This window comes from Sander vitreus, unplaced genomic scaffold, assembly GCF_031162955.1.
Source record: "Sander vitreus isolate 19-12246 unplaced genomic scaffold, sanVit1 ctg886_0, whole genome shotgun sequence".
Classification (NCBI taxonomy): domain Eukaryota; kingdom Metazoa; phylum Chordata; class Actinopteri; order Perciformes; family Percidae; genus Sander; species Sander vitreus.
Window position 1 is genome coordinate 1 of NW_027595966.1, and position 7,200 is coordinate 7,200.

Consider the following 7,200-nt stretch of genomic DNA (forward strand, 5'->3'; position numbering starts at 1 on the left):
ACTCAGACTTGAGTGACTTGTCGTCTTCAGTAAATTTGCATGATCCAAAATGTAGATATCTTTGATTTCAAAACTATCAGATCGGCACAATCTTGAAGAACAAGAACAAAGAATTCATGGTCAAAAGTGCATGAACTCCTACTTGAATTGTTGAACACTGTGAGGTTGTTTATTTTAGTTTTAATTAAAGATGTTGCTTCCAAAAAAAGTTGCATCCTCCGTACAGTTTCCTTGTCAGCTCTGTCTCCAGCAAAGGAGTGAGTAGCCCTCTGGCGATGGTGAAATGAAGCTTTGCAAACCACTGTCTTTATTTTCTAAGCTCACTAGATGGCAATCTCTGTTCAAAGAAAAGGGTTAAAGGAATGGCAATTCAGTGTGTTTTTCAGCCCTTTGTTGAACAGAAAGTGGCATCTAGTGAGCTCAGAAAAATGAAGACAGTGTTTGCGAGCTTCATTGACCAATACTAGCGCCCTCTGCTGACAGAAAGAAAAAGCTTACAGCACCGGTATTCCCAGGCGGTCTCCCATCAAGTACTGACCCGGCCCGACCCTGCCAGCTTCCGAGATCGGGCGAGATCGGGCGTGTTCAGGAGTGGTATGGCCGTAGCGAGTGTACCAAGTGAAAACAAGCTATTTAAAGGCGATGAACCCCAGAGGTTCTCAAAACTGTTGAAGGCGCAGTTTGGGGTTGAGAGTACTCAACTACATGTAATCACACTAGTAGTGCACCTATACATTTTGCAGTAGCTCTCTGGTAGTTCAACTACATTCATCTTCGAACCAACAAGTTGAATTGCTTTTTTGCTCTCTTTTTTTCGGTAGCTGTAATTAACACTGCTGTATTTTTAAGCATTCTTTCATTTGTTTTGTTCCATATTTATTCATTCATTTTAGCCTGTTGCTATATGTATTCTTACATGTATGTATTTCCATGTTTATTTTTCATTACTGTAATTATTTCTCAATTCTTTTGAACTTTACCTTTACTCAGACTTGAGTGACTTGTCGATCTTCCTTAAATTTGCATGATCCAAAATGTAGATATCTTTGATTTCAAAACTATCAGATCGGCACAATCTTGAAGAACAAGAACAAAGAATTCATGGTCAAAGTGCATGAACTCCTACTTGAATTGTTGAACACTGTGAGGTTGTTTATTTTAGTTTTAATTAAAGATGTTGCTTCCAAAAAAAAAGTTGCATCCTCCGTACAGTTTCCTTGTCAGCTCTGTCTCCAGCAAAGGAGGAGTAGCGCCCTCTGGCGATGGTGAAATGAAGCTTTGCAAACCACTGTCTTTATTTTTCTAAGCTCACTAGATGGCAATCTCTGTTCAAAGAAAAGGGTTAAAGGAATGGCAATTCAGTGTGTTTTCAACCCTTTGTTGAACAGAAAGTGGCATCTAGTGAGCTCAGAAAATGAAGACAGTGTTTTGCTTTAGCTTCATTTGACCATTACTAGCGCCCTCTGCTGACGGAAAAGAAAAGCTACAGCACCGGGTATTCCCAGGCGGTCTCCCATCAAGTACTGACCCGGCCCGACCCTGCTTAGCTTCCGAGATCGGACGAGATCGGGCGTGTTCAGGGGTGGTATGGCCGTAAGCTAGTGTACCAAGTGAAAACAAGCTATTTAAAGACGATGAACCCCAGAGGTTCTCAAAACTGTTGAAGACGCAGTTTGGGGTTGAGAGTACTCAACTACATGTAATCACACTAGTAGTGCACCTATACATTTTGCAGTAGCTCTCTGGTAGTTCAACTACATTCATCTTCGAACCAACAAGTTGAATTGCTTTTTTGCTCTCTTTTTTTTCGGTACTGTAATTAACACTGCTGTATTTTTAAGCATTCTTTCATTTGTTTTGTTCCATATTTATTCATTCATTTAGCCTGTTGCTATATGTATTCTTACATGTATGTATTTCCATGTTTATTTTTTTCATTACTGTAATTATTTCTCAATTCTTTTGAACTTTACCTTTACTCAGACTTGAGTGACTTGTCGTCTTCCGTAAATTTGCATGATCCAAAATGTAGATATCTTTGATTTCAAAACTATCCAGATCGGCACAATCTTGAAGAACAAGAACAAAGAATTCATGGTCAAAGTGCATGAACTCCTACTTGAATTGTTGAACACTGTGAGGTTGTTTATTTTAGTTTTAATTAAAGATGTTGCTTCCAAAAAAAAAGTTGCATCCTCCGTACAGTTTCCTTGTCAGCTCTGTCTCCAGCAAAGGAGGGAGTAGCGCCCTCTGGCGATGGTGAAATGAAGCTTTGCAAACCACTGTCTTTATTTTCTAAGCTCACTAGATGGCAATCTCTGTTCAAAGAAAAGGGTTAAAGGAATGGCAATTCAGTGTGTTTTCAACCCTTTGTTGAACAGAAAGTGGCATCTAGTGAGCTCAGAAAATGAAGACAGTGTTTGCAGCTTCATTTGACCATTACTAGCGCCCTCTGCTGACGGAAAGAAAAACACAGCACCGGGTATTCCCAGGCGGTCTCCCATCCAAGTACTGACCCGGCCCGACCCTGCTTAGCTTCCGAGATCGGACGAGATCGGGCGTGTTCAGGGTGAGTATGGCCGTAAGCTAGTGTAGCAAGTGAAAACAAGCTATTTAAAGGCGATGAACCCCAGAGGTTCTCAAAACTGTTGAAGACGCAGTTTGGGGTTGAGGAGTACTCAACTACATGTAATCACACTAGTAGTGCACCTATACATTTTGCAGTAGCTCTCTGGTAGTTCAACTACATTCATCTTCGAACCAACAAGTTGAATTGCTTTTTTTGCTCTCTTTTTTTTCGGTACTGTAATTAACACTGCTGTATTTTTTAAGCATTCTTTCATTTGTTTTGTTCCATATTTATTCATTCATTTAGCCTGTTGCTATATGTATTCTTACATGTATGTATTTCCATGTTTATTTTTTCATTACTGTAATTATTTCTCAATTCTTTTGAACTTTACCTTTACTCAGACTTGAGTGACTTGTAGTCTTCCTTAAATTTGCATGATCCAAAATGTAGATATCTTTGATTTCAAAACTATCCAGATCGGCACAATCTTGAAGAACAAGAACAAAGAATTCATGGTCAAAGTGCATGAACTCCTACTTGAATTGTTGAACACTGTGAGGTTGTTTATTTTAGTTTTAATTAAAGATGTTGCTTCAAAAAAAAGTTGCATCCTCTGTACAGTTTCCTTGTCAGCTCTGTCTCCAGCAAAGGAGGAGTAGCGCCCTCTGGCGATGGTGAAATGAAGCTTTGCAAACCACTGTCTTTATTTTCTAAGCTCACTAGATGGCAATCTCTGTTCAAAGAAAAGGGTTAAAGGAATGGCAATTCAGTGTGTTTTCAACCCTTTGTTGAACAGAAGAGTGGCATCTAGTGAGCTCAGAAAAATGAAGACAGTGTTTTGCTAGCTTCATTTGACCATTACTAGCGCCCTCTGCTGACGGAAAGAAAAAGCACAGCACCGGGTATTCCCAGGCGGTCTCCCATCCAAGTACTGACCCGGCCCGACCCTGCTTAGCTTCCGAGATCGGACGAGATCGGGCGTGTTCAGGGGTGGTATGGCCGTAAGCTAGTGTAGCAAGTGAAAACAAGCTATTTAAAGGCGATGAACCCCAGAGGTTCTCAAAACTGTTGAAGACGCAGTTTGGGGGTTGAGGAGTACTCAACTACATGTAATCACACTAGTAGTGCACCTATACATTTTGCAGTAGCTCTCTGGTAGTTCAACTACATTCATCTTCGAACCAACAAGTTGAATTGCTTTTTTTGCTCTCTTTTTTTCGGTACTGTAATTAACACTGCTGTATTTTTTAAGCATTCTTTCATTTGTTTTGTTCCATATTTATTCATTCATTTAGCCTGTTGCTATATGTATTCTTACATGTATGTATTTCCATGTTTATTTTTTCATTACTGTAATTATTTCTCAATTCTTTTGAACTTTACCTTTACTCAGACTTGAGTGACTTGTCGTCTTCCTTAAATTTGCATGATCCAATATGTAGATATCTTTGATTTCAAAACTATCCAGATCGGCACAATCTTGAAGAACAAGAACAAAGAATTCATGGTCAAAGTGCCTGAACTCCTACTTGAATTGTTGAACACTGTGAGGTTGTTTATTTTAGTTTTAATTAAAGATGTTGCTTCCAAAAAAAAAGTTGCATCCTCCGTACAGTTTCCTTGTCAGCTCTGTCTCCAGCAAAGGAGGAGTAGCGCCCTCTGGCGATAGTGAAATGAAGCTTTGCAAACCACTGTCTTTATTTTCTAAGCTCACTAGATGGCAATCTCTGTTCAAAGAAAAGGGTTAAAGGAATGGCAATTCAGTGTGTTTTCAACCCTTTGTTGAACAGAAAGTGGCATCTAGTGAGCTCAGAAAATGAAGACAGTGTTTTGCTAGCTTCATTTGACCATTACTAGCGCCCTCTGCTGACGGAAAAGAAAAGCTTACAGCACCGGGTATTCCCAGGCGGTCTCCCATCCAAGTACTGACCCGGCCCGACCCTGCTTAGCTTCCGAGATCGGACGAGATCGGGCGTGTTCAGGAGTGGTATGGCCCAGTAAGCGAGTGTAGCAAGTGAAAACAAGCTATTTAAAGACGATGAACCCCAGAGGTTCTCAAAACTGTTGAAGACGCAGTTTGGGGTTGAGGAGTACTCAACTACATGTAATCACACTAGTAGTGCACCTATACATTTTGCAGTAGCTCTCTGGTAGTTCAACTACATTCATCTTCGAACCAACAAGTTGAATTGCTTTTTTTGCTCTCTTTTTTTTCGGTAGCTGTAATTAACACTGCTGTATTTTTAAGCATTCTTTCATTTGTTTTTGTTCCATATTTATTCATTCATTTAGCCTGTTGCTATATGTATTCTTACATGTATGTATTTCCATGTTTATTTTTTTCATTACTGTAATTATTTCTCAATTCTTTTGAACTTTACCTTTACTCAGACTTGAGTGACTTGTCGTCTTCCGTAAATTTGCATGATCCAAAATGTAGATATCTTTGATTTCAAAACTATCCAGATCGGCACAATCTTGAAGAACAAGAACAAAGAATTCATGGTCAAAGTGCATGAACTCCTACTTGAATTGTTGAACACTGTGAGGTTGTTTATTTTAGTTTTAATTAAAGATGTTGCTTCCAAAAAAAAGTTGCATCCTCTGTACAGTTTCCTTGTCAGCTCTGTCTCCAGCAAAGGAGGAGTAGCGCCCTCTGGCGATAGTGAAATGAAGCTTTGCAAACCACTGTCTTTATTTTCTAAGCTCACTAGATGGCAATCTCTGTTCAAAGAAAGGGTTAAAGGAATGGCAATTCAGTGTGTTTTCAACCCTTTGTTGAACAGAAAGTGGCATCTAGTGAGCTCAGAAAATGAAGACAGTGTTTTGCTAGCTTCATTTGACCATTACTAGCGCCCTCTGCTGACGGAAAAGAAAAACACAGCACCGGGTATTCCCAGGCGGTCTCCCATCAAGTACTGACCCGGCCCGGCCCTGCTTAGCTTCCGAGATCGGACGAGATCGGGCGTGTTCAGGGTGGTATGGCTGTAGCGAGTGTACCAAGTGAAAACAAGCTATTTAAAGGCGATGAACCCCAGAGGTTCTCAAAACTGTTGAAGACGCAGTTTGGGGTTGAGGAGTACTCAACTACATGTAATCACACTAGTAGTGCACCTATACATTTTGCAGTAGCTCTCTGGTAGTTCAACTACATTCATCTTCGAACCAACAAGTTGAATTGCTTTTTTGCTCTCTTTTTTTCGGTACTGTAATTAACACTGCTGTATTTTTAAGCATTCTTTCATTTGTTTTTGTTCCATATTTATTCATTCATTTAGCCTGTTGCTATATGTATTCTTACATGTATGTATTTCCATGTTTATTTTTTCATTACTGTAATTATTTCTCAATTCTTTTGAACTTTACCTTTACTCAGACTTGAGTGACTTGTCGATCTTCCGTAAATTTGCATGATCCAAAATGTAGATATCTTTGATTTCAAAACTATCCAGATCGGCACAATCTTGAAGAACAAGAACAAAGAATTCATGGTCAAAGTGCATGAACTCCTACTTGAATTGTTGAACACTGTGAGGTTGTTTATTTTAGTTTTAATTAAAGATGTTGCTTCCAAAAAAAAGTTGCATCCTCCGTACAGTTTCCTTGTCAGCTCTGTCTCCAGCAAAGGAGGAGTAGCGCCCTCTGGCGATAATTGAAATGAAGCTTTGCAAACCACTGTCTTTATTTTCTAAGCTCACTAGATGGCAATCTCTGTTCAAAGAAAGGGTTAAAGGAATGGCAATTCAGTGTGTTTTCAACCCTTTGTTGAACAGAAAGTGGCATCTAGTGAGCTCAGAAAAATGAAGACAGTGTTTTGCTTTGCTTCATTTGACCATTACTAGCGCCCTCTGCTGACGGAAAGAAAAACACAGCACCGGGTATTCCCAGGCGGTCTCCCATCCAAGTACTGACCCGGCCCGACCCTGCTTAGCTTCCGAGATCGGACGAGATCGGGCGTGTTCAGGAGTGGTATGGCCGTAGCGAGTGTACCAAGTGAAAACAAGCTATTTAAAGACGATGAACCCCAGAGGTTCTCAAAACTGTTGAAGACGCAGTTTGGGGTTGAGGAGTACTCAACTACATGTAATCACACTAGTAGTGCACCTATACATTTTGCAGTAGCTCTCTGGTAGTTCAACTACATTCATCTTCGAACCAACAAGTTGAATTGCTTTTTTTGCTCTCTTTTTTTTCGGTACTGTAATTAACACTGCTGTATTTTTAAGCATTCTTTCATTTGTTTTGTTCCATATTTATTCATTCATTTAGCCTGTTGCTATATGTATTCTTACATGTATGTATTTCCATGTTTATTTTTTCATTACTGTAATTATTTCTCAATTCTTTTGAACTTTACCTTTACTCAGACTTGAGTGACTTGTCGTCTTCCGTAAATTTGCATGATCCAAAATGTAGATATCTTTGATTTCAAAACTATCCAGATCGGCACAATCTTGAAGAACAAGAACAAAGAATTCATGGTCAAAGTGCATGAACTCCTACTTGAATTGTTGAACACTGTGAGGTTGTTTATTTTAGTTTTAATTAAAGATGTTGCTTCCAAAAAAAAAGTTGCATCCTCCGTACAGTTTCCTTGTCAGCTCTGTCTCCAGCAAAGGAGGAGTAGC

General features: G+C 39.5%; 5 non-coding genes and 1 pseudogene across 5 annotated transcripts; all 6 read right to left on the bottom strand.

Moving 5' to 3' along the window:
• Window positions 1-1,480: 1,480 nt before the first annotated feature.
• Window positions 1,481-1,599, bottom strand: LOC144515073 (5S ribosomal RNA; annotated as a pseudogene).
• An 868-nt stretch (window positions 1,600-2,467) lies between these two features.
• On the bottom strand, window positions 2,468-2,587 carry LOC144515075 (5S ribosomal RNA). The gene has a single exon (XR_013501691.1). It is a non-coding gene; the product is annotated as a 5S ribosomal RNA (ribosomal RNA).
• Window positions 2,588-3,459: 872 nt separating this feature from the next.
• On the bottom strand, window positions 3,460-3,579 carry LOC144515072 (5S ribosomal RNA). Its single transcript, XR_013501689.1, has one exon. It is a non-coding gene; the product is annotated as a 5S ribosomal RNA (ribosomal RNA).
• Window positions 3,580-4,453: 874 nt separating this feature from the next.
• On the bottom strand, window positions 4,454-4,575 carry LOC144515074 (5S ribosomal RNA). The gene has a single exon (XR_013501690.1). It is a non-coding gene; the product is annotated as a 5S ribosomal RNA (ribosomal RNA).
• An 872-nt stretch (window positions 4,576-5,447) lies between these two features.
• LOC144515078 (5S ribosomal RNA) lies at window positions 5,448-5,565 on the bottom strand. The gene has a single exon (XR_013501693.1). It is a non-coding gene; the product is annotated as a 5S ribosomal RNA (ribosomal RNA).
• An 870-nt stretch (window positions 5,566-6,435) lies between these two features.
• On the bottom strand, window positions 6,436-6,555 carry LOC144515077 (5S ribosomal RNA). Its single transcript, XR_013501692.1, has one exon. It is a non-coding gene; the product is annotated as a 5S ribosomal RNA (ribosomal RNA).
• Window positions 6,556-7,200: the final 645 nt, after the last annotated feature.